Raw genomic sequence first — 27,039 nt, 5'->3', positions numbered from 1 at the left:
GTACTCCCTCAGCTCCTTTGCGTCAAGCTGAGGGGGGAAGATGGCCCGCTCCTTTCGCAGCACCGCGAGCCGCTGCGCCTCGGCCGACTTCACGCCCTTCCCCTTGTCGGCTTTCGGAGCCATGGCGGAAGTGGTGGGGGAGATCGATGGCGTTGGTGGTGCTGGTGGCAATGGGGGGCGGAGCGCTGCTCTCTTTCAGCTTCGGGAAGAAGGGGGGAGTGGCGGACATTTTCGATAATGGAGTAACAACTGGCGAAGTGGGCAAACTGCCCCTGTTTCCCTTGCTTATAAAGAGGGAGGGGGCGGACGTTTCGCCCTTCTGAATAAAGAAACCACCCACGATCTCTCCCACGATGCCGAATTCAACGCGTGCCCTTCGGGGAGGGCGCGGTGGATACAGAGTAATATACGGCGTGACCCAGGCCGCGCGTGCCCGTGCCCTGCTTTGGGCCTGGCCCAACAGCGCTCGGCACCGTGTGTGGCCCAGGCCCGGGGGCTCCTGTCGGTGTACTAGAGTAGGGGTACCCTGGTATCCCGAACTTGTGCACGGGCAGTTGCAGCACCCCGCGGCAAGGCTTGTCGGGCGACCGCCAAGGTCCTCCGTGGTTCCCTTGGAGCCATTCAAGAAAAAGTATTTAAGCCAAGGAGATAAGGCCCTGGCAAGAGGAGCTTGCCGGGAAGGCCAACCAAGGCATTTCGAGAAACTTGCCGCGACGCGCCACGCATCCGGGCAAGGCCCGGTGAGCGACAAGCTCCCGAACGCGACAAGACAACAGCCGCGGCAAGGCGCTTGCCGTGGCAGGCTACCACTCTGTACCCACGCTCCAGCACATCCACCAACGTGTCGCTCTGGGGGCCTTTCCAGGCGCGCGTGGCGGGAGGCTGTGTAGCCAGCGGTGCGCGGTAGCATGCGAAGCTGACAAGACTGCCATCATGGTGAGCGGTGGCGCCCCTGACGGTCCCTTTTTACACTGTTTGGGCGACGCAGACGGGCATTTAATGCCTTTGTCCCCTGCCGTCAGGGTTAGGTAGGATGCACTGTGCAGGTGGTTGTACCAACCGCAACCCCTTTTCCATTTTTACCCTTCTCTGCATTGCCACCTGTCGGTGACCCCTTGAACATATAAAAGGAGGCCCATGCGCAACAGAGAGGGGGTTCGCTTCAATCGGGAACCAGAGAACACTCACGCTCGGTCTCGTGTGTACTATAGCACTCAACACACCCGAGCAAGAACTCAATACGATCATACAAGCAGCAGTAGGAGTATTATCTCTCCGGAGAGCTCCGAAGCTGGGTAAACTGCTCGTGTGCTTCGCCTCGATCTGCTCTTCGTGCGATCTCCGCCCCCCACCGAACCGAAAGGGGCTCGGTCCGCCGGCCCCATAGGTGTTCGTGGATCAGTTTCCCCGACACCTTGTTCCATAATCCATCAAAAGAATTCACCCAAAACTTGAAAACTTCACAACACAAAACTCAACAGAAATCTCGTGAGCTCCGTTAGAGAAAGAAAACAAAAGACTACTTCAAGGTACTGTAATGAACTCATTCTTTATTTATATTGGTGTTAAACCTACTGTATTCCAACTTCTCTATGGATTATAAACTATTTTATTAGCCGTAGATTCATCAAAATAAGCAAACAACACACGTAAAACAGAATCTGTCAAAAATAGAACAGTCTATAGAAATCTGTAACTAACACAAACTTCTGGAACTCTAAAAATTCTACCAAGATTGGAAGTCCTGTAAAATTTGTTTCTTGAACAGCAGCAAAAAGAATCAATGCAAAAGCACGTTCCTGTGATTTAACATAACTATATTCGTGCGTGCAAAGTTTCTGTTTTTCAGCAGAATCAAATCAACTATCATCGTAGGTTATCCTATAGGTTCTACTTGGCACAAACACTAATTAAAAGATAAAACCACATCCAAACAGAAGCTATATGGATTATTTATTCCTAAACAGAAGCAAAAACAAAAAACACAAAATAAAATTGGGTTGCCTCCCAACAAGCGCTATCGTTTAGCGCCCCTAGCTAGGCATTGCTAATTTTAATGATACTCACATGAAAGACAAGAATTGAAGCACAAAGAGAACATCATAAAACACGTGACAAACACATCTAAGTCTAACATACTTCCTATGCATAGGCATCTTATAGAAAAACAAATTATCATAGGAAGCAAAAACTAGCATATGCAAGGAAGCGGAAAGGAACGATAGCAATCTCAACATAACGAGAGGTAATTTAGTAACATGAAAATTTCTATAACCATATTTTCCTATCTCATAATAATTACATGTAGATCATAAGAAAATTCAACAATATAGCTATCACATAACCTATTCTAAACACGATCCACATGCATGCGAAGTTGACACTCTTCCAAAATAGTGGGATCTAAAGTTGACACTCTTCCAAACCCACTTTCAATATTATTGCAAACAATATTATCAATCTCATATTCATCATGGGGATTAAATAAATTTTCAAGATCATAACAAGAATCACCCCAATCATGATCATTGCGACAAGTAGTAGACATAGTAAAGCTAGCATCCCCAAGCTTAGGGTTTTGCAGATTATTAGCATAATTGACATCAAGAGAATTTATAGTAAAATCATTGCAATCATGCTTTTCATAGAAGGAACTACCAAGTATGGGTGCAATAGCAACGATCTCATGTTTAACATAAGGAACTATAGCAAATTCATTTTCATAAATATTGGCATCATGGCCACAAGAATAGCAAGCATCATGTTCATCAAGGGATATTTCAATCAAATCATCGAAATCATCATTATCTATAGATTCATGCATATCATTGTTTTCTTCCAAAGCAATGGTCATTCTTTCAATAAATTCTTGGACATAGACATTATGAGCAAGGTTTTCATTACAATAATTAAGTATGACGGAATTTTCGGATTTGTTGAGAGTAAAATCATACTTTTCAATCAAAGAAGCAACTTCATGAGCACCCTTAAAAACGACAAATTCTTCAATTTGTTAGATATCGTAGTAACTATAAACACCCCTTGCATAAGAAGATAAGATTTCATTATCATTGAACTCACATAGGTAGGAAGGGTTTTTTTAGGGTTCTTAGAGCAACAAGTAAAATCACACATTTCACAAAGAATCCAAGCATAGCATAGAAAACTATTTATATGATACCGTAAGAGTCTCCCCTTTTCAGACAAACGATGACGCACAAAATGAGCATGCTCATCTAAAGATTTCCCATCAACTAGGCTAGTTGGGGTTTCAGCACGAGCACACAAGGATCAAAGATGATCCAAGTAGAACACTTTAAGTGGATCCATATCAATAGATTTTCAGCAAGCGAAGATGCAAGCATATAGAAGGCACAAGGAAACACAAACAAAGATACATACGGGAAGAAGGTGAACGAAAAAGAGAGGGCGAATAAAACGGCAAGGGTGAAGTGGGGGAGAGGAAAACGAGAGGCAAATGGCAAATAATGTAATGCGAGAGATAGGGATTGTGATGGGTACTTGGTTTGGTTGACTTGCTTGCGTGAGCCTCCCCGGCAACAGCGCCAGAAATTCTTCTTGCTACCTCTTGAGCACTGCGTTGGATTTCCCCGAAGAGGAGAGGATGATGCAGCAAAGTAGCGTAAGTATTTCCCTCAGTTTTTGAGAACCAAGGTATCAATCCAGTAGGAGACCACGCACAAGTCCCTCGTACCTACACAAAACGGTAGCAACTCGCAACCAACGTGATTAGGGGTTGTCAATCCCTTCACGGTCACTTACGATAGTGAGATCTGATAGAGATGATAAATAATATTTTTGGTATTTTTGATAGATAGATGCAAAGTGAAAAGTAAAAGGCAAAGTAAAAACAAAGCAAGTAAATAAAGTGATAGAGATTGATATGATGAGAATAGACCCGGGGTCCATAGGTTTCACTAGTGGCTTCTCTCAAGAGCATAGATATTCTACGGTGGGTGAACAAATTACTGTTGAGCAATTGACAGAATTGAGCACAGTTATGAGTATATCTAGGCAATGATCATGTATATAGGCATCACGTCCAAAACAAGTAGATTGAAACGATTCTGCATCTACTACTATTACTCCACTCATCGACCACTATCCAGCATGCATCTAGAGTATTAAGTAAAAATAGAGTAACGCCTTAAGCAAGATGACATGATGTAGAGGGATAAATTCATGCAATATGATAAAAACCCCATCTTGTTATCCTCGATGGCAACAATACAATATGTGCCTTGCAACCCTTTATGTCACTGGGTAAGGACACCGCAAGATTCAACCCAAAGCTAAGCACTTCTCCCATTGCAAGAACTACCAATCTAGTTGGACAAACCAAAAAGGATAATTCGAAGAGACTTGCAAAGATAACTCAATCATACATAAAAGAATTCAGAGAAGAATCAAATATTTTCCATAGATAATACTGGATCATAAACCCACAATTCATCGGTCTCAACAAACACATCGCCAAAAGAAGATTACATCGAATAGATCTCCACAACACAGGGGGAGAACATTGTATTGAGATCCAAAAAGAGAGAAGAAGCCATCTAGCTACTAGCTATGGACCCGAAGGTCTGAAGTAAACTACTCACACTTCATCCGAGGGGCTATGGTGTTGATGTAGAAGCCCTCCGTGGTGGATGCCCCCTCCGGCGGAGCTCCGGAACAGGCCCCAAGATGGGATCTCGTGGATACAGAAGGTTGTGGCGGTGGAATTAGGTGTTTGGCTCCTGTTCTGATCGTTTGGGGATACGTAGGTATATATAGGAGGAAGGAGTACCACTACACCATGCCACTGCATTCCCTACTGACCTGTGTTGGGAAAAGTCGCTATTCCCGACCGACTGTTGATCGTAAAAACTTGTGATAGACAGTCGGTCGGGAAAACTTGTGAACAATGACACATAGTCGGTCGGGAATAAAAGAATATTCCTTGTCAAACGATCGGTCGGGAAAGCTTTTAGGCCCATCGATCTGTGGGTCGGTAAATAATGCCGACCAACCGTCTGTGGCGAACGGGCCTGCGCGCGCGCAAAGGAAAATGTTAGCGCCAACATTTGGCCTAGGCCCACGAAAGTTTCCGCCCACTACATATAAGTCACCACACGGACGCGAGGCAAATCCCTAATTTCCCCTTCTCCTTCCCCACGCGCGCCGCCATGGGCTCCCGCCGCCGCCGGTCTCTCGACCAGGCCTGCGCACCATCCGCCGCTCCCGCATGACCCTGCTGGCCTCCCGCCCCCACGCGCTCAAATCCTCTCCTCCGACTAGGTGCCCTCTCTGCTCGAACCCTCGTCCTCATGGTGGGCACTGGTCAGATCTCAGGGAAGACCGGGCTCAAACTTGCTGCAGAGGAGTACTGCCCTGTACTAGAATATCATGATGGCCATGGCAAAGCAGTTCCTGTAGGCGTTGCTGCTCCTGTTGTCCAACCCCTTCCTGGCCTTTCCAGGTTGGGTTCCCGTGAGCGGCGTCATCAGCTTAGGCACCAACCTCGTCCCCTCAAGGTTCTTGTCCCTTGTATGTTCTCTCTCCCCCTCTCTATTTGCACGGTGCTGATTTCAACCACAAATGATTTAACCTTTTGTGTTTAGTATGTGTGGATTTCGTTTAATGGATTGACCCCCCATCTCTACAGGATGAACAAACCTAGCATATCGTTACTGAATTTGGAGTTATACACATCAACAAGAGGAGGGAAAGAGACGGGCTTACAGTGGTATGAAAAAAAAGTTTCCACCATCGGTTGCAAAGGTGAGGCCAGATAACAAGAGATTAATTATGTTCTCATCTCCAATATGTTTAGTGGTTACATCATGCTACTGTTCACTTTTTTCTCACCTCTTTATACTGCACTACTATGCACTGAAGTTGTTTGCTAATTTACACATTGAATTGTTCTGGTTGATATGCTATTTATGTGTTTCTTAACCCAAATCCTTTTTCTAGTTGTAAAGGTTGTTGTTGCTATAGCCTCATGGAAAAAGATTGTTTTTGGGTAAGCCAACCCAATATTTCTGGTCGTTGATGCATTTTGATAAGTTTGATGGTCCAGTCCCCAGTGAGGAAGAAATCTTAGTCGACGACGCTGGCAGTGGCACTAGCTCCAGTGCCCCTGCTCTTGCAGCACTCGAGCATATTTTTATCCGCAGCTTGAAAGGGGAGGATGAAGGAATTTTGCAGCTACTATGGTATTCTGCATACATCCAGATTCTGAACTTCTATCAAAGATGCATGGCTATTGTATCCTCAAGACAATATAAAAGCTTTTGCAATGATATTTGTTTTTGCAGTTTCCTAAACTGAATAATCTTTAGAATGCACGAAAGTCTTTTCATATTGAATTGTAATTCCATTGAAACTTTCTCCTCCAGCCATACACCATTAGAAGATAAAGACAGTAAGCTTGGTTGCAGCATCCAAAACACATTCAGTTATCCGAAGTAAAGTATATTCATATTCAGCAAGTAAACTAGCAAGCTCTCTTCTCTTTCTTACATATTTTATATTTACAATCACATGGAGGTGCTCGGTTTCCCTGCCTTTCTTCCTGGTTCCGTATTGAGATTTGTATGCAACTATTTCATCTTCCATTATGAACATTATCTTATTTCAGATTCAGCCAACATGCATGTAAATACTATGGCCAATTGCATTGTCTTCTAGAATTAATTATGCACCATGTCATACAAACATATGACAGATTTTTAGTCATAGACCATTTTGATAAGCATTATGATTTTAAATTTACAAGTGTGAGTGACCTCATCCGAACATATTGCCATCCATTCGACAGATTTGTACTCTCTTTGTTGTTTGGCACAACAAAATTGTCAGTTTCCAAAATTCATATACTTCTATTTATACTGACGTTTTGTATGCTCATCTTAGATGCCATCACACAATTACATCTTATAATTATGATTTCTTTTAGAATTAAATGGAACTACATACTGATTTCAACTTCTAAGTGACATGTTTATATGCCTATTTGACAAATTCCCCTTCAATCTAAATGAATTATAGGGGAGTTTACAGGAAATGGGGATCATGCACATCTTTTTCTTGGGATCTTTATGTTGTGCACTGAAGTCATGTTGTGAAGTATCACTTTGGAATTAGCTCATCCAATTACTCGATATATTTCACAATGGGGATTCAGAATGTTACTACCCCTGTCCCAAAATAAGTGTCTCCACTTTAGTACAACTTGTATAAAGTTAGTACTAAGTTAGTACAAAGTTGAGACACTTATTTTAGGACGGGGGAGTACTTAGTATATTTAATGTTCTTCTTTTACAACCTATCGGAGATTGAATGGATGAAACACTATTATTGTCTTTATGCAGCAATGTGTCCATGATAGTTTTCACTTTTTAAAAGATTCTACTTCCCCGTATACTTATGTCTCTTATGTTATCCTCTTGTGTTTTATCTCTAATTTATCTTCCTGGTTACACCAGCTCCTTGTGTCTCCGCTCCCCCCTTGTGTGTTTATGATGGCAGCTCCGCATCATGGTGCGAGGCACCGGTGGCTGCAGTAGGTGTAGATGACGAGGAAGAGCCAGCTTTGTGGCCTTGCTGCACCCACCTTAGCTTTTCATTACTCCATATACGGACATTAGGTTGATGTTGTTGCATATGCAAATAATTGGTTTGTTATCCATAGTTCTTCTACTTCAGATTTGATGCTAGGTGCCTTAGAGCTTATACTAGATGATACAAAGGGGTTACCTAGCTTTCTTTCCGTGGGCATACATATCTTCATTTATATAGCATATTTTGTGCCCCATAATATTTTACAGAATTCTTTGCTGAAAGTTTGAATAAAAATGTCATAAGAATCTGGATAAAAGAAAGTGGAATGAATATATATGTATATTCCATGGGCAGGATATCTAACGGGAACCATTTAAATTATGATGGTCGTATTCTATAACTACAATTAAGGAGTATTTTAGCACATGTTGCTTATAAAATTCTTATCTAATTATACTTAGAATTTCTTTTGGCAGCTCCTTTTTGTTTAGTTGTTTCTTAAGCACACAAATAGTGCATTCTTGACAACCTCTTTCTCCCATGCAATGAACTGGGGAGGCATCACATAAATTACAAATATTTTCATTTTTCCTTGATTTATAGAAGAATAGAATGTTGCACGTTGCTTCTATGGTGTATCACCCAATGTATAGCTTCCTTGATTTTATTTTGTTTCAGCTAGTGGCATGGTATTCTGCCATGTACCACTGTCTTTATTTATAGTTTGCATGTCCATTGAAAAGACTAAATCATTTACTCTGTTTCTCTTGGTCCAGTGAAAGACCAAATCCATGTGTAGCTGTTCTGGCTTTGTGGTGTGCATCATCTAGCTGAAATAATGAAATGATGTGAGATTATGTTAGAGCTTGCTGGTGTGATGCTTGTCAATCCTGCTATGCCGTTGTCTGCTGAATTCTGGTTGTACATCGATGCAAATGAACATGGACACAACTTATTCTATACATTTTATTAAAAATTCAAACCGCTAAACATGATCACTTCCATATCTCTGAAATTTTATGCTTTTGGTTTCCAATGGTATTTGGTTTCTGTACACTGCAAGCCCCACGATGCTAATTGAAATATCCTTTATCATGTTGCAGATGCTTAGCAAATGCTTTTGCTGCTACCTGATCATAATCATCTAATTTTTTACTCCTTTCATTTCTGATCATAATCATCTAATTTTTTACTCCTTTCATTTCTATAGGAATGGCTGGAAGAGAGTTATCCTGCATGGGCACATAGACCAGGATACATTGTACATTGTATCTCAGGATATAGCAACATGAGGTGAGGTTTACAGGAAACACAAAAGAGGGAGCTAAAGGTACGCATCCTTCTATTTTTTTGGAAGGGTACCCCTTTTCTCGTCAGTGATAATGAATTATCTTCAGCTGCTTTGGCATGAAATCGTACTCAAGGCAGCTTAGAGAAAATATCATGTTCTCTAATTGTCGTGTGTAATATTAACTGGGGATTTTGACTTGCAGATGTTCAAGTTGGAGGATGTTATCCAATGAGATGAAGAATGAAGGTTTTGATGTCAAGTATGAGAATGATGCAAGGATCTGCATCTTGGTGGAAGGATGTGAGGATGGGGCTGTAGTTTCCCACTAGAAGGCAGGCAAATGATGTGCCCTGAGACAAATTGCCGAAAACAAAGCGAGGAATTTAATTAGTTACATTAGTTTATAGGAAACTTGGATGGTCATTAGTTCATAACAGATGAACTATTTATATGTAAAAATTAATGCATGTGTGTTGTTTATATGTGAATTGTTTGGTTCTGGTTCAATATTGTTGGAAGACATGCACTTCACTATTATGAGTTAGGCAACTTGATTAATATTCTGTTGGTAATGTGAAATCCAGCTATGGGAGGGCTAGGAGATGTTGGTCGGCAAAACTGAACCCCATCTGATAGTTGGTCGGTAAAAGCTAATGACAGGCCCAACAATATGTTGGTCGCGAAATAATACCCTATCTGATAGTCGGTCGGGAAAACCCATGGCAACCCTGACAGATAGTTGGTTGGGAAAAGTTTACCATGTCAGATAATCGGTCGGGAAAGGCCCATGGTAGCCCCAATGAACCGTTGGTCAGGAAAGGCCCATGTCAGGCCCAACAGATTGTTGGTCGGGAAAGATACCTAAAGCCAACAAGCAGTCAGTCAGGAAAGGGCTTTCCCGTCTGGACTTTCCCCAACAGAGGACGTTGGTCGGCAATAGTCTTTCCCAACAGTCTGTTTGTCGGCGAAACTTGTATTCCCGACCAGCCTGACTGTTGGGAATGTAGTGTTGTGGTGTAGTGTATGTCGGTAGAGCTTCGAGGGGCCCACGAGGTAGGGGGCACGCACAGGGGGGGCCTCCACCCTCGTGACCGCCTCGTGGCTTTCTCGACGGAGGGTCCAAGTCTCCTAGGTCTTATCTGATGAGAAAATCACGTTCCCGAAGGTTTCATTCCGTTTGGACTCCGTTTGATATTCTGTTTCTTCGAAATACTGAAAAAGGCAAGAAAAAACAACAATTCTGGGCTGGAAAATAATATAAAAGTGGAAAATAAAGCCCAATATAGTCCAAAACAGTAGATAAAGTAGCATGGAGCAATCAAAAATTATAGATACGTTGGAGATGTATCAGTTACCATTTTTCGTTTAAGAATTTTGATGTATTCACATCTTGTTGAGTTGCTTTGACTCATGACTTGGAGTAAAGCTTCTCTAAGATGGAATAACATACCTTGGGTGGTGGTGTTGATCGTGATCATGTAGTTGAACTTGTGTGGGTTGCTCAAGGTTGATGTAGCTCATCAAGAGTTGGGAGCACCACTTGGAATTGGAGTTCATCTACCTACATGGATTAGATTTGCAAGGAAAAGCACTTGTGTATCCAAAATGACAATCATGAAACTTAATATAGAATTTGTCAAAGGATATGATTGAAGGGTTTCGTGCTTCCTTGTCTTCAACCACCATTGTGTAGAGACTTGGTGATGTAGAGATTGCTCAAGATGTGAGTGAGATGCAATCTCATAGATTTAGATTCATCCAATTACCTACAAGGGTTAGATACCATGCAAGGGTGCAAATATATCCAAGATATATGATTATCATCATAAGAGAAACATCAAGGATTAGTCATAGGCTCATGTCTTGCATGTATCCAAATGGAGTTCCTACTCCAAGTTTGAAGCATCGATGATGTTCAATTCACCTCTCAACCTACAAAACACTTTCTCATCAAGTGGTTTAGTGAATATATCTGCTAATTGCTTATCGGTGCGAACATGCTTAAGGTTAATGTCCCCTTTGGCAACGAGATCTCGAATGAAATGATGACGAACTTCAATATGCTTAGTTCGAGAATGTTGCACAAGATTGTGAGCAATCTTGATAGCACTTTCATTGTCACAAAGCAATGGAACATGTTTCACATATATCCCATAATCTTTAAGAGTTTGGGTCATCCAAAGTAATTGAGCACAATATGAACCAGCGGCAATGTATTCCGCTTTGGCGGTGGATAAGGATACCGAGTTTTGTTTCTTGGAGGACCAAGACACAAGAGATCTACCAAGAAATTGATAAGTACCCGAAGTGGACTTTCTTCAACCTTGTCACCAGCATAGTTCGAGTCGGAGTAGCCAACAATATTAAAAGAGGCCCTCTTAGGATACCAAATGCCAAAGTTTGGTGTATGGATTAAGTATCTCACTATCATTTTCACGGCCTTAAGATGACATTCTTTAGGGGCCACTTGATATCGTGCACACATGCACACACTTAGGATAATATCGGGACGAGAGGCACATAGATATAACAATAAACCAATCATGGAGCGGTAAACCTTTTGATCAACCGGTTCACCATCTTTGGTCAAATCAAGATGTCCACTAGTAGGCATGGGTGTAGTCATACCTTTGCATTCTTGCATATTGAACTTCTTGAATAAGTCCTTGGTGTATTTTGTTTGAGAGACAAAGGTACCTTCCTTAGTTTGCTTGATTTGCAAACCAAGAAAGAATTTGAGTTCACTCATCATAGACATCTCAAACTTCTCTGACATTAGCTTTCCAAACTTTTCACTAAAGTGAGGGTTATTTGAACCAAATATAATATCATCCACATAGATTTGGCACACAAATAGTTCTCCTTTAACCCTTTTAGTAAAAAGAGTATAATCAATTTTTCCAATTTCAAAGCCTTTTTCAATAAGGAACTTGGTCAAGAATTTATAGCACGCTCTAGGAGCTTGTTTAAGACCATAAAGAGCTTTGTGAAGTTTGTAAACACGATTGGGTTTCTTAGGATTGACAAAGCCGGGAGGTTGCTTAACATAAACTTCTTCCTCTATTTCACCATTTAGAGAAGCACTTTTAATGTCCATTTGGTACAAGGTGATATCATGCTGATTAGCATAGGCAAGTAATATGCGAATGGACACAAGTCTAGCAATGGGGGCATATGTCTCACCATAGTCCATACCTTCGACTTGAGTGTAGCCTTGGGCGACGAGACGTGCTTTGTTGCGAACTACTTGTCCATCTTCATCTTACTTGTTGCGAAACACCCATTTGGTACCGATGATGTTGTGGTTGTTGTCGGGCTTCTCGACCAATGTCCACACTTGGTTTATCTCAAAGTTGTGTAGCTCTTCAAGCATAACATTTATCTAATCCAGATCTTCCAATGCTTCTTCAACCTTCATGGGTTTAATGCTAGAGATGAATGAATAATGTTCACAAAAGTTAGCCAAATGAGTTTTAGAGCGAGTGATTCTCCCGGTTTGGATATCATTGTAGATTTGCTCGATGGGATGGTCTTTGGCAACTCTTGCTCGAAATCGTGAAAGCTTTTGCTTGGATCTTGGTGGAACATCTTCTTCATCTTGTTCTTCTTCTTGGCCTTCTTCAATGTTGACATTGTCATTCTCTTGTCGTGGTGGAGAAGGAGGTTGTTGATGTTCATCTTGGTGTACTTCCTTGTTTTCTTCGTCTTGGTGTGTCCCACTTGTGGATGCTTCCGTATCAACTCTTGGTTCACCTTGCCATGAGGTGGAAGCTTCCACTTGGACGGACGGGGTACTCTCCTTCACCTCCGTTGGACGAATCTTGGCAATATACAAGTCTTGGATTGCTTCCGAAGGGTCTTTGTCTCCTACATTAATTGGCAATTGCTCTACTTGCGAGCTGTTAGATTCATCGAACTTCACATCTACCGTCTCTTCAACCTTTCTGGTGAAATTATTGTAGACACGGTAAGTGTGAGAGTTTGAGCTGTAACCAAGTAGGAAACCTTCATGAGATTTAGGAGCACATTTAGAACGACAATGCTTATCAAGAATGTAGCACTTTGAGCCGAATACTCGAAAGTATCCAACTTGGGGTTTGTTACCAGTGACGAGCTCGTATGTCGTCTTGCCGAGTAGCTTGTGAAGATACAAGCGATTTGTTGCATGACAAGCTGTCTCAACCGCTTCCATCAAAAAGTGCTTTGGCGTCTTGTACTCATCAAGCATCATTCTCGCCATTTCGATGAGTGTCCGGTTCTTCCTCTCAACAACTCCATTTTGTTGAGGTGTGTACATAGCCGAGCACTCATGTGAAATCCCTTCTTCATCAAGAAAGGTGTCCACATTTGCGTTCCTCAACTGCGTTCTATTGTCGCTGTGAACCTTCTTGATCTTCACTTCAAATTGATTTTGAGCCTTCCTAGCAAAGTTTTTGAAGATCTTTTGGACCTGCGATTTGTCATCAAGAAAGAACACCCACGTATATCTTGAAAAAACATCAACTATAACTAGACCAAAAGAATTTCCACCGAGACTTTTGTACGCGTTGGGACCAAAAAGATCCATGTGAAGTAGCTCGAGTGGCCTCCTTTTGGTCATGATGTTCTTCACGGGATGCCTTCCTCCAACCTGTTTACCTGCTTGACAAGCGCTGCAACGTCTATCCTTATCAAATATGACATTGTTAACGCCAAGGATATGATTTCCTTTAATAAGCTTATCATGGTTTCACATGCCCACATGACCTAACCGTCTATGCCACAACCAACCTTTAGAGGATTTAGCAATTCAGTAAGTTCTAGGTTGAGCCTTTTTAGTGAAATCAACAATGTAAAGATCACCTCTATGTATACCAGTAAAGACCATTTTATGATTATCTCTACGAAACACTTGGCAATCTACTTCAATAAATAGGACATTGAAACCGAAATCAACAAGTCTAGATACTGAACGTAAATTGTACCCAAGAGATTCAACGAGCATGACATTTTGTATGGAGCTATCATGTGAGATGGCCACCTTACCGAGGCCAACCACCTTACCCTTTGAGTTATCACCAAAAGTGACATACTTTCGAGGTCCATCGTTTTCAGCAAGCTCACGAAACATATCTTCATCTCCAGTCATGTGGTCGGTACATCCACTATCAAGGACCCATTCCTTTCCTCCTGCCATGTATCCCCGAAGATTTGCCATAATACCAAAGTGTCTCATTGCATCATCAAGATCAAAGTCACTATCATCATCCTTAGCATAGTATCCATGTTCAACATCGTCATGTGATGGATCAATTCCTAGAGAGGGTGGTTCATTAGAATGAGTATGACAATGATCTTCTTTATGAATTCTAATAGCTTCGGAAATAATATCGCTAATAATTCCAACATCTCCTTTGGCACGCATGAGATTTGTAAGTTCAAATAGACAACCACCAAACTTAGGATCATTGGAATTCATCTTACTCAAGGCAATAGACTTATGGAGAATTTCATCTAGATTTTGCAAGGGATAGTTTGGAAAACGTTCCTCAAGAAATTTCCATATAGTGTAGGCGGAACCAAGAGTAGGCAAACATCCAATCAAGTTTCTAGGCAAGTCTCTAGTGATAAGATTAACAGTTCTACGATTTCGGATCATGTCAATTGACTCATCAAGGGTAGGATGCATAGGATCAACGTGAGGTGCACAAGGGCTAGTAATGTACTTGTTCAAATGATATTCATTGAAAATCAGAAGCATCTCATTTTCCACTCATGAAAGTACTCTCCTTCAAGTATCGGCACTCTATGTCTAAGACTCCCCAAAGTAGACTCATCCATGTTCCTCCAATGGTGTTTAAACCAAAGCAATGGAGACCAAAGCTCTGATACCAATTGAAAGGATCAAGAAGAGGTGCAGACTCTATGTGAGAAAAGTTGCAGTTTTCAATTTCTTTAAGTTGAAGTGGAGGTTGGCACAAGTTTCAACATTCACAATACATATCAAGCAAGCATGACAAGAGTATATGGGCAGCATAAAGTAAAGCATGCAAATTGCCAGAATGTAAAGGGATGTGATTGGAGTGTGCAAACGCAATTTGGAGACACGGAGATTTTTTATCTGTGGTTCCGATAGGTGGTGCTATCGTACATCCACGTTGATGGAGATTTCAACCCACGAAGGGTAACGGTTGCGCGAGTCCACGGAGGGCTCACCCACGAAGGGTCCACGAAGAAGCAACCTTGTCTATCCCACCATGGCCGTCGCCCATGAAGGACTTGCCTCACTAGGGTAGATCTTCACGAAGTAGGCGATCTCCTTGCCCGTACAAACTCGTTGGTTCAACTCCACAATCTTGACGGAGGCTCCCAAGTGACACCTAGCCAATCTAGGAGACACCACTCTCCAAGAAGTAACAAATGGTGTGTTGATGATGAACTCCTTGCTCTTGTGCTTCAAATGATAGTCTCCCCAACACTCAACTCTCTCTCACGGGATTTGGATTTGGTGGAAAGAAGATTTGAGTGGAAAGCAACTTGGGGAAGGCTAGAGATCAAGATTTATGTGGTAGGAATGGAATATCTTGACCTCAACACAAGTGTAGGTGGTTCTCTCTCAGAAAATGTATGTTGGAAGTGTAGGCATGTTCTGATGGCTCTCTCCACGAATGAAGAGTGGGTGGAGGGGTATATATAGCCTCCACACAAAATCTAACCATTACACACAACTTCCCAAACTCGGTGGGACCGAATCATGAAACTCGGTCGGACCAATTAGTAAATAATGTGACCGTTAGGAATTTTGGTGGGACCGATATGGTTAGGGTTAGGGCATAACGTAATCTCGGTGAGACCGATTACACAAACTCGGTGAGACCGAGTTTGGTAATAGACACACAGAGTTGGTCAGGCAAACTCGGTAGGACTGATTCGCTCATCTCGGTTTGACCGAAACGTTACGAAAGGGAAATAGTGAGTTTGCATTGCAATCTTGGTGGGACCGATCGCTTATCTCGGTTTGATCAAAATGTTATGAAAGGCAACAGATAGATTACAATTCCATCTCGGTGAGACAGAGGTCCCTATTGGTGAGACTGGAAAGACTAGGGTTTCTGGCAGTGGCTATGTCAGCTGAACTCGGTGGCACCGGATAGAAAGTTTCGGTAGGGCCGAGTTTGACTTTTGGTTTGGGACATATGTGGATGTGAGAAAGTGGTTGAGGGCTTTGGAGCATATCACTAAGCACTTTGAGAAAGAAAGCCATTAAGCAACACCTCATCCCCTCTTAATAGTATTGGCTTTTCCTATGGACTCAATGTGATCTTGGATCACTAAAAGTAAAGTGTAGAGTCTTGTGCTTTGAGCTTGAGCCAATACTTTGTCCTTAGCCTCTTGAAGGGGTTCCACATCCTTTAGTCGATGCCACTCCATTGTTGAACTTATCTGAAACATACTAGGTAAAAGTATTAGTCCAACAAGAGATATGTTGACATTAATTACCAAAATCACCCAGGGAGCACTTGTGCTTTCAGGGGGATATTGTTTCTGACCACCGGTGTTCCGCTGACGGGGCTCATCATCGTCTTCGCTTGGGGGCCCTTTGCCCTTGTGTTCGGTATTTAACTTATCGGCCTGTTTGAAAACCCAACAGCTCCTGTTGGTATGATATTCATACTTACCGGGTGTGCCATGAATCTGACAGAGCCTCTCAAGGATTTTATCTAAGTTGGATGGCCCGTCTTTGCCTTTGAAAGGTTTCTTCTGCTGACCGGACTTCGGACCGCTTAATCTGGCATTGACTATCATATCATCTGCGCCGTCGTTGCTACTTTTCTGATGTTTGTTTTTATTGCGGTGGGGTTTACCAGTTGTCTTCGCCCGCACAGAAGTGGGTCATGAGTGCCGTTAATGCCGCCATGGTCTTCGGTTTTTCCTGCCCAAGGTGTCGGGCGAGCCATTCGTCACGGACGCCATGCTAAAAGGCCGCTAAGGCTTCGGCGTCTGGACAGTCTATGATCTGGTTCTTTTTAGTTAAGAACCAATTCCAAAGCTTGCGGGCTGATTCACTTGGCTGCTGAATTATGTGACTCAAGTCGTCAGCATCCGGTGGCCGGACATAAGTGCCCTGGAAGTTAGCCCTAAAGGCATCTTCCAAGTCTTCCCAGGTTCCAATGGAGTTTTCTGGGAGGTTGTTTATCCAGTGTCATGATGGTCCTTTTTTTAGGGGGAGATATTTAATGGCATGGAGATCGTCTCCTCGAGCCATATGAATATGGAGAAGGAAGTCTTCAATCTAGACGGCCAGATCTATCGTTCCATCGTATGGTTCGATGTTTACGGGTTTAAACCCTTCCAAAAACTAATGTTCCATAACCTCATCAGTAAAGCATAAGGGATGTGGAGCTCCTCTGTATCTAGAGATGTCGTGGCGGAGATCGGCTGGCATCTGGGTTCGGGACTAATCCCGAACATAGTAGCGGTCGTCACGCCGGGCTTCATAGCCATTATCTCGTGTCGGGGCATGCCCCCTTGATCCATAGATTGATCTAGTCTGACCAGCTTTATAGGCTATGTCACGTTGCAAGTCGTATGTATATCACACGGCTGCAGTTTCCCTGCCTCTTCGGCAAGGGGGTGAGGGTTGGTGTTCAGCCTGATATGCCACTTTATCCCATCCATGTCGTGGTCGGTCTGGTTGGTCTGTCTGATTGTATTTCGACCGTATTGGTTCAAGGACTTCGTCATCGAATTGAGGCAGCAGCTTGCACCTAGGGTAACTTTTGACAGGTCGGTCTTGGTTGTATTCCTCGGCGGCGAGGACCTTAGTACACCTTTCATTCAGTGTGTCTTGCTCTTCTTTGAGTTGCTGCTGCTTCCTCTTCAGGCTCCAAGCTATAGCAATAAGCTGTCGCTTGAAGCGTTCTTAGTTGAGGGGTTCCTCTTGGACAATGAAGTCCTCATCACCGAGGCTGACCTCCTCGCCGGATTCTGGCATGTAGTTGTTGTCTTCCGTATCTTTGCTGTCAGCGCGTCCAGGGCTATATTCACCTTCTTCCCGCTCGTCCTGTTCGGATGTGGTCTCGATAAGGTGTTCATTATCTTTAGCGCCATCCGGAGTCTCATTGTCTCCGGTGCCGGTATTACTATCCTTCTCCCGATGCGATCGGGAGTGACGCCGCTGACATCGGCGCTTTGGTGGTTTATCGACAGGTCTATCCTCATCTGGGCTTGGGTTCTCCTCGTCGTTCTTCAAAGTGTCCACCATGTATACATCGTATGTTGAGGTGGTCATCCAACACCCTGTAACGGGTGGGACTTGGTTTTGTTCGGCGTCGGCATCATCGTCCATGCCGTCGATGTCTTCGGACGCATAATCCAGCATGTCGGTTAAGTCCTCGATAGTGGCTATCAAGTGGGTGGTTGGTGGGGCGTAAAGTTCCCCTCTCTCAGCCCCCAGTCCAGGTTGGGTGCAGTTCGGAGGTAAAGCCTCCGTGATGGCGAGAGACTGCATTAGACCCAACGCTTCATCTAAGAGACGGCTGGTTTTGATTAACTCTGTCCTCACAAATATGGTTCTCAATATGCTTTCTTTCTTCCAACTCCCAAAAGGGGTCCTGCAAAGACTGGACTATTTTAGATCTAGATTCTTTTGGCAAGGAGATGGTGAAAAGAAAAAATATAGACTGGCCAAATGGAGTGTGGTTTGTAGGCCGAAAGACCAAGGTGGCCTTGGAATTCATGACTTGCAAATCAAGAATGAGGCCCTACTTAGTAAATGGTTGTTTAAACTTCCTACTGAGGATGGTGTTTGGCAAACCATGTTGCGCAACAAGTATCTAGGCCAGAAGGCAAAGTCTCAGGCATATTGGACACCTGGCGACTCGCACTTTTGGGCTGGCCTAATTGCGGCAAAGAAACATCTCTTTCGCTTTGGGTATTTCGCGATAAGGGACGGGTCGGAGGTTCGTTTCTGGGAAGACATCTGGCTAGGCAATGCCAGTCTTCGAGAACAATATCCAGCCCTGTACAACATTGCTCACGAAAAGAATAATACTATTGCGCAAGTGCTCAGTTCATCCCCACCTAATATTTCGTTTAGGCAGGATTTGATTGGCCCCCGACTTATGTCATGGCACAATCTTTTATCCTGTATGGATTCGATTAATATTAGACAAGGCCGGGATGTGATTCACTGGAACCTTACTACATCAGGGTCATTCACAGTAGACTCTATGTACCGTGCACTCATGCATTCTGAGGTACCGGTGAGTAACAGTAAGAAAATCTGGAAGTCGAAGATTCCACTAGAAGTTAAAATCTTCATGTGGTATCTTCGTAGGGGAGTTGTTCTAACCAAAGACAACCTCGCATGACGCAACTGGCCAGGGAGTAAGAAGTGTTGTTTTTGTACTCATGAAGATACAATCAAACACCTCTTTTTCCAATGCAAGTTTGCACGTACTACATGGTCAATCATCCAAATAGCGTCAAATTTGTATCCGCCTACAAGTGTCACCAATATATTTGGTCATTGGTTGGACGGTATTCCAAATAGATTCAAAAAAGCTAATATGGGTGGGAGCATACGCCTTACTATGGTCACTTTGGCTATGTAGAAATGATTTGGTTTTCAATGATAAAAATGCTTCTCCTTTGTAGGTTATTTTTCGTTGTACGCACTCGCTTCGTACGTGGTCTACGCTACAACAAGTGGAGTACCAACCGCTGTTCAAGGCGGTGTGTAGGCGGTTGGAGCAGGTGGCTACGGTGGTTTTTACCCAACATGGGTGGCAGCATAATCTCTGGATCGGTCCACCATCCCTTGCGACATAGGCATAGTGTCGATCTATAGGACTCTACTGTCGCCGATTTGTCGTTTTTTTTCATTCATTTTATCAGACTTTCCGTGTTGGGCTGTGTGCATCCTAGTTATGCAGAGGCCGGGTGTTAATCATAATGTTTTGTATCCGCTTGATGCTACATTTCGAGATAATAAAAGTGCCCTTTATCGAAAAAAGAGCGGGAGCGGGAACCGCGGGTCTGCCGCGATGTGTTCGGCTTGGAGCACCTGATCGGATCTGCTAAGTGCAGACCTCGGCAGCTCGAAGCGGTTGCCCAGAGCCAGGTTTAAGCCTGTGTTTGGGTCTTTGGAAGGAAGTTCGATAAGGGGAAGAAGTCCGGCGGGCTTTACACTCTCGTCTTCGAACGATGAGACCTGTCCCAGATCTAAGGCTGAGGTGAGTGCTGGTGTTGACCCCTGGACTAGATCCGACAAGGGGATCCGAAGAGTCTTCTTGGATGGGATGCGGAGTGGCGGCCGAGGCCGCGAACCCATCCAAGACCAAGTCTCCTCGAATATCAGCAACATAATTCAGGTTTCCAAACCTCACCTAGTGTCCGGGGTGTAACTATCGACCATCTCAAAGCACAAAGCCACCGAACAGAAAAATCTGTCCAGGAAGAAAAATCTCCTTGGACGCAGCGTCACCATTGACGAAGAGGCGAGCCATTGATCCTTCTGTCGACGATACAGTGGAGCTCTCAATGAAAGCACCAATATTGGTGTCAAAACCGGCAGATCTCGGGTAGGGGGGCCCAAGTTGTGTGTCTGAGGATCAATAGTAACAACGGAGAATGGATATAGTGTTACCTAGGTTCGGGACCTCTTAATGGAGGTAAAACCCTACTCCTTCTTGATTATATTCGAGGGTATAGGGGTTAGAAGAGTTGATCTACCACGAGATCGATTCGGCTAACCTTAGATAGCTAGCCTAGCAATGTTATGCTCCTGCCTCCGACCTACCCTCCGATTTATATAGACATCGAAAGGGCTTAGGGTTCTACAAAGTCGGTTTTACATAAAGGAATAAGATATCCGGACACCTATACTTGCCATCCACGCATGTGAGAGTCCCTACGGGACACGAGGGATAATCTTCCATCTTGTATCTTGACGGCTCATCAGTCCGGCCCACATCAATAGACTGGACGCCCGAGGACCCCCTAATCCAGGACTCCCACAATGAGGAGGAGGGGGCCGGGGTCCTCGCTATTTAAAGGAGGCCGGCGGGTGCTGCTTGCGGGAGGGGGCGAGGGCTGTTGGAAATATGCCCTAGAGGCAATAATAAAAGTATTATTATATTTCAATGTTCATGATAAATGTCTTTTATTCATGCTATAACTGTATTATCCGGAAATCGTAATACACGTGTGAATACTTAGACCACAATATGTCCCTGGTGAGCCTCTAGTTGACCAGCTCGTTGTGATCAACAGATAGTCATGGTTTCCTGACTATGGACATTGGATGTCGTTGATAACGGGATCACATCATTAGGAGAATGATGTGATGGACAAGACCCAATCCTAAGCATAGCATAAAAGATCGTGTAGTTCGTTTTGCTAGAGCTTTGCCAGTGTCAAGTATCTCTTCCTTCGACCATGAGATCGTGTAACTCCCGGATACCGTAAGAGTGCCTTGGGTGTATCAAACGTCACAACGTAACTGGGTGACTATAAAGGTGCATTACAGGTATCTCCGAAAGTATCTGTTGGGTTGACACGGATCGAGACTGGGATTTGTCACTCCGTATGACGGAGAGGTATCTCTGGGCCCACTCGGTAATGCATCATCATAATGAGCTCAATGTGACCAAGGTGTTGGACACGGGATCATGCATTACGGTACGAGTAAAGTGACTTGCCGGTAACGAGACTGAACAAGGTATTGGGATACCGACGATCGAGTCTCGGGCAAGTAACGTACCGATTGACAAAGGGAATTGCATACAGGGTTTGATCGAATCCTTGACATAGTGGTTCATCCGATGAAAACATCGAGGAGCATGTGGGAGCCATCATGGGTATCCATATCCCGCTGTTGGTTATTGACTCAGAGCGTCTCGGTCATGTCTGCATGTCTCCCGAACCCGTAGGGTCTACACACTTAAGGTTCGGTGACGCTAGGGTTATTAGGAAGACTAGTATGTGACTACCGAATGTTGTTCGGAGTCCCGGATGGGATCCTGGACGTCACGAGGACATCCGGAAGGGTCCGGAGGTAAAGATTTATATATGGGAAGTTGTCAAACGGACACCGGGAAGTTTCGGGGTCATACCGGTATTGTACCGGGGCCACCGGAAGGGTTCCGGGGGTCCACCGGGAGGGGCCACCCCTCCCGGGGGGCCACATGGGCTGCGTGGGGCAGGGAGCCAGCCCCTGGTGGGCTGGCCGCACCCCCCTCCCTTGGGCCCATGCGCCTAGGGTTGAGGGGGAACCCTAGAGGGGGCGCCCCCCTTGGCTTGGGGGGCAAGCCACCCTCTCCCCTCTCCCCTAGGCCGCCGCACCCCCCCCCTAGATGGGTTCTAGGGGGCCGGCCCCCTTCTCCCTTCCCCCTATAAATAGAGGGGTGAGGGGAGGGCAGCCGCACCACCCTCCAAGGCGCAGCCCTCCCCTCCCCAACACCTCTCCTCCTCCGTTGTGTGCTTGGCGAAGCCCTGTCGGAGTACTGCCTCTCCACCATCACCACGCCGTCGTGCTGCCGGTGGAGCTGTCTTCCTCAACCTCTCCTCCCCCCTTGCTGGATCAAGAAGGAGGAGACGTCTCCCGTCCCGTACGTGTGTTGAACGCGGAGGTGCTGTCCGTTCAGCACTTGGTCATCGGTGATTCGAATCACGTCGAGTACGACTACATCATCACCTTGCAAGCTTCCGCACGCGATCTACAAGTGGTATGTAGATGCAAACTCTCTCCCTTGACTCGTTGCTTAGAAGAACTCATAGATGGATCTTGGTGAAACCGTAGGAAAAATTTTAATTTTCTGCAACGTTCCCCAACAGTGGCATCATGAGCTAGGTCTATGCGTAGTTCTCTTTGCACGAGTAGAACACAATTTTGTTGTGGGCGTGGATTTTGTCATCTTACTTGCCTCTACTAGTCTTTTCTTGCTCAACGGTATTGTGGGATGAAGCGGCCTGGACCAACCTTACACGTATGCTTACGTGAGACCGGTTCCACCGACTGACATGCACTAGTTGCATAAGGTGGCAGGCGGGTGTCTGTCTCTCCCACTTTAGTTGGACCGGAATCGATGAACAGGGCCCTTATGAAGGGTAAATAGAAGTTGACAAAATCACGTTGTGGTGATTCGTAGGTAAGAAAACGTTCTTGCTAGAACCCAATTGCAGCCACGTAAAAGATGCAACAACAATTAGAGGACGTCTAACTTGTTTTTGCAGCGATTGATCATGTGATGTGATATGGCCAGAAGTTGTGATGAATGATGAATTGTGATGTATGAGATCATGTTCTTTGTAATAGGATTCACGACTTGCATGTCGATGAGTATGACAACCGGCAGGAGCCATAGGAGTTGTCTTTATTTTTTGTATGACCTGCGTGTCATTGAATAACGTCATGTAAACTACTTTACTTTATTGCTAAACGTTAGTCATAGAAGTAGAAGTAGTCGTTGGCGTGACAACTTCATGAAGACACGATGATGGAGATCATGATGATGGAGATCATGGTGTCAAGCCGGTGACAAGATGATCATGGAGCCCCGAAGATGAAGATCAATGGAGCTATATGATATTGGCCATATCATGTCACAACTATATAATTGCATGTGATGTTTATTATGTTTTGCATCTTGTTTACTTAGGACGACGGTAGTAAATAAGATGATCCCTTACAAAAAATTTCAAGAAGTGTTCTCCCCTAACTGTGCACCGTTGCTACAGTTCGTCGCCTCTAAGCACCACGTGATGATCGGGTGTGATGGATTCTTACGTTCACATACAACGGGTGTAAGACAGTTTTACACAGCGAAAACACTTAGGGTTAACTTGACGAGCCTAGCATGTGCAGACATGGCCTCGGAACACGGAGACCGAAAGGTCGAACACGAATCGTATGGAAGATACGATCAACATGAGAATGTTCACCGACGATGACTAGTCCGTCTCACGTGATGATCGGACACGGGCTAGTCGACTCGGATCGTGTAACACTTAGATGACTAGAGGGATGTCTAATCTAAGTGGGAGTTCATAATTTGATTAGAACTTTATTATCATGAACTTAGTCTAAAACCTTTGCAAATATGTCTTGTAGATCAATGGCCAGCGCTAATGTCAACATGAACTTCAACGCGTTCCTAGAGAAAACCAAGCTGAAAGATGATGGCAGCAACTATACGGACTGGGTCCGGAACCTGAGGATCATCCTCATAGCTGCCAGGAAACAATATGTCCTAGAAGGACCGCTAGGTGACGCTCCCGTCCCAGAGAACCAAGACATTATGAATGCTTGGCAGTCTCGTGCTGATGATTACTCCCTCGTTCAGTGCGGCATGCTTTACAGCTTAGAACCGGGGCTCCAAAAGTGTTTTGAGCACCACGGAGCATATGAGATGTTCGAAGAGTTGAAACTAGTTTTTCAAGCTCATGCCCGGGTCGAGAGATATGATGTCTCCGACAAGTTCTACAGTTGTAAGATGGAGGAAAACAGTTCTGTCAGTGAGCACATCCTGAAGATGTCTGGGTTGCACAACCGTATGACCCAGCTGAACATTAACCTCCCAGATGAGGCGGTCATTGACAGAATCCTCTAGTCGCTCCCACCAAGCTACAAGAGCTTTGTGATGAACTACAACATGCAGGGGATGGAAAAGACCATTCCTGAAGTGTTCTCGATGCTGAAGTCAGCAGAGGCTGAAATCAAGAAAGAACATCAAGTGTTGATGGTCAATAAGACCACTAAGTTCAAGAAGGGCAAGGGTAAGAAGAACTTCAAGAAGGACGGCAAGGAGGTTGCCGCGCCTGGTAAGCCAGTTACCGGGAAGAAGTCAAAGAATGGACCTAAGCCTGAGACTGAGTGCTTTTATTGCAAGGGGAAGGGTCACTGGAAGCGGAACTGCCCCAAATACTTAGCAGATAAGAAGGCCGGCAACACCAAAGGTATATTTGATATACATGTGATTGATGTGTACCTTACCAGTACTCGTAGTAACTCCTGGGTATTTGATACCGGTGCCGTTGCTCATATTTGTAACTCACAGCAGGAGCTGCGGAATAAACGGAGACTGGCGAAGGACGAGGTGACGATGCGCGTCGGGAATGGTTCCAGAGTCGATGTGATCGCCGTCGGCACGCTGCCTCTACATTTACCTACGGGATTGGTTTTGAACCTTAATAATTGTTATTTAGTGCCAAGTTTGAGCATGAACATTGTATCTGGATCTCGTTTAATACGAGATGGCTACTCATTTAAGTCTGAGAATAATGGTTGTTCGATTTATATGAGAGATATGTTTTATGGTCATGCTCCGATGGTCAATGGTTTATTCTTAATGAATCTCGAGCGTAATATTACACATGTTCATAGTGTAGATGCCAAAAGATTTAAAGTTGATAATGATAGTCCCACATACTTGTGGCACTGCCGCCTTGGTCACATAGGTGTCAAGCGCATGAAGAAGCTCCATGCCGATGGACTTTTAGAGTCTCTAGATTATGAATCGTTTGACACGTGCGAACCATGCCTTTTGGGCAAAATGACCAAGACTCCGTTCTCCGGAACAATGGAGCGAGCAACCAACTTGTTGGAAATCATACATACCGATGTGTGCGGTCCAATGAGCGTTGAGGCTCACAGAGGATATCGTTATGTTCTCACTCTCACTGATGACTTGAGTAGATATGGGTATGTCTACTTAATGAAACACAAGTCTGAGACCTTTGAAAAGTTCAAGGAATTTCAGAATGAGGTAGAGAATCAACGTGACCGAAAGATAAAATTCTTACGATCAGATCGTGGAGGAGAATACTTAAGTCACGAATTTGGTACACACTTAAGGAAATGTGGAATCGTTTCACAGCTCACGCCGCCTGGAACACCTCAGCGAAACGGTGTGTCCGAACGTCGTAATCGCACCCTATTGGATATGGTGCGGTCTATGATGTCTCTTACCGATTTACCGCTATCATTTTGGGGATACGCTCTAGAGACAGCTACATTCACTTTAAATAGGGCACCGTCTAAATCCGTTGAGATGACACCGTATGAATTATGGTTTGGAAAGAAACCTAAGCTGTCGTTTCTAAAAGTTTGGGGATGTGATGCTTATGTCAAGAAACTTCAACCTGAAAAGCTCGAACCCAAGTCGGAAAAATGCGTATTCATAGGATACCCTAAGGAAACTGTAGGGTATACCTTCTACTTAAGATCCGAAGGCAAGATCTTTGTTGCCAAGAACGGATGCTTTCTGGAAAAAGAGTTTCTCAAGTGGGAGGAAAGTAGAACTCGATGAAGTACTACCTCTTGAGCGGGAAAGTGGCGCAGCGCAGGAAACCGTTCCTGTGATGCCCACACCAACTGAAGAGGAAAACAATGATGATGATCAAGGTACTTCGGATCAAGTTACTGCTGAACTTCGTAGGTCCACAAGGACACGTTCCGCACCAGAGTGGTACGGCAACCCTGTCCTGGAAATCATGTTGTTAGACAACAATGAACCTTCGAACTATGAAGAAGCGATGGCGGGCCCGGATTCCAACAAATGGCTTGAAGCCATGAAATCCGAGATAGAATCCATGTATGAAAACAAAGTATGGACTTTGACAGACTTGCCCGATGATCGGCGAGCGATAGAAAACAAATGGATTTTTAAGAAGAAGATGGACGCGGATGGAAATGTTACCATCTATAAGGCTCGACTTGTCGCTAAGGGTTATCGACAAGTTCAAGGGATTGACTACGACGAGACTTTCTCTCCCGTAGCGAAGCTGAAGTCCGTCCGAATCATGTTAGCAATTGCCGCATACTATGATTATGAGATATGGCAGATGGACGTCAAAACAGCATTCCTTAACGGGCATCTTAAGGAAGAACTGTATATGATGCAGCCAGAAGGTTTTGTCGATCCTCGGAACGCTAACAAAGTATGCAAGCTCCAGCGATCCATTTATGGACTGGTGCAAGCATCTCGGAGTTGGAACATTCGCTTTGATGAGATGATCAAAGCGTTTGGGTCTATGCAGACTTATGGAGAAGCCTGCGTTTACAAGAAAGTGAGTGGGAGCTCTGTAGCATTTCTCATATTATATGTAGATGACATACTCTTGATGGGAAATAATATAGAATTTCTGGACAGCATTAAGGCCTACTTGAATAAGTGTTTTTCAATGAAGGACCTTGG

The 27,039-nt window shown here is 44.3% G+C and overlaps 1 long non-coding RNA gene across 5 annotated transcripts; it reads left to right on the top strand.

Annotated features, from left to right (window-relative positions):
• Nucleotides 1-5,164: 5,164 nt before the first annotated feature.
• LOC119276109 lies at nucleotides 5,165-9,367 on the top strand. Of its 5 annotated transcripts, none has more exons than XR_005136345.1 (5): nucleotides 5,165-5,550; nucleotides 5,669-5,784; nucleotides 5,988-6,497; nucleotides 7,494-8,899; nucleotides 9,063-9,367. It is a non-coding gene; the product is annotated as an uncharacterized LOC119276109 (long non-coding RNA). The 5 variants fall into 5 exon arrangements; XR_005136348.1 differs by having other exon boundaries at nucleotides 5,988-8,417; nucleotides 8,780-8,899; XR_005136346.1 differs by having other exon boundaries at nucleotides 5,165-5,537; nucleotides 5,988-8,899.
• The last annotated feature ends 17,672 nt before the right edge of the window (nucleotides 9,368-27,039 follow it).

Source organism: Triticum dicoccoides, chromosome 3B (assembly GCF_002162155.2).
Source record: "Triticum dicoccoides isolate Atlit2015 ecotype Zavitan chromosome 3B, WEW_v2.0, whole genome shotgun sequence".
Classification (NCBI taxonomy): Eukaryota; Viridiplantae; Streptophyta; class Magnoliopsida; order Poales; family Poaceae; genus Triticum; species Triticum dicoccoides.
The sequence above is the reverse complement of the archived record's forward strand: the minus strand, read 5'-3'. Positions and strand labels throughout refer to the sequence as shown.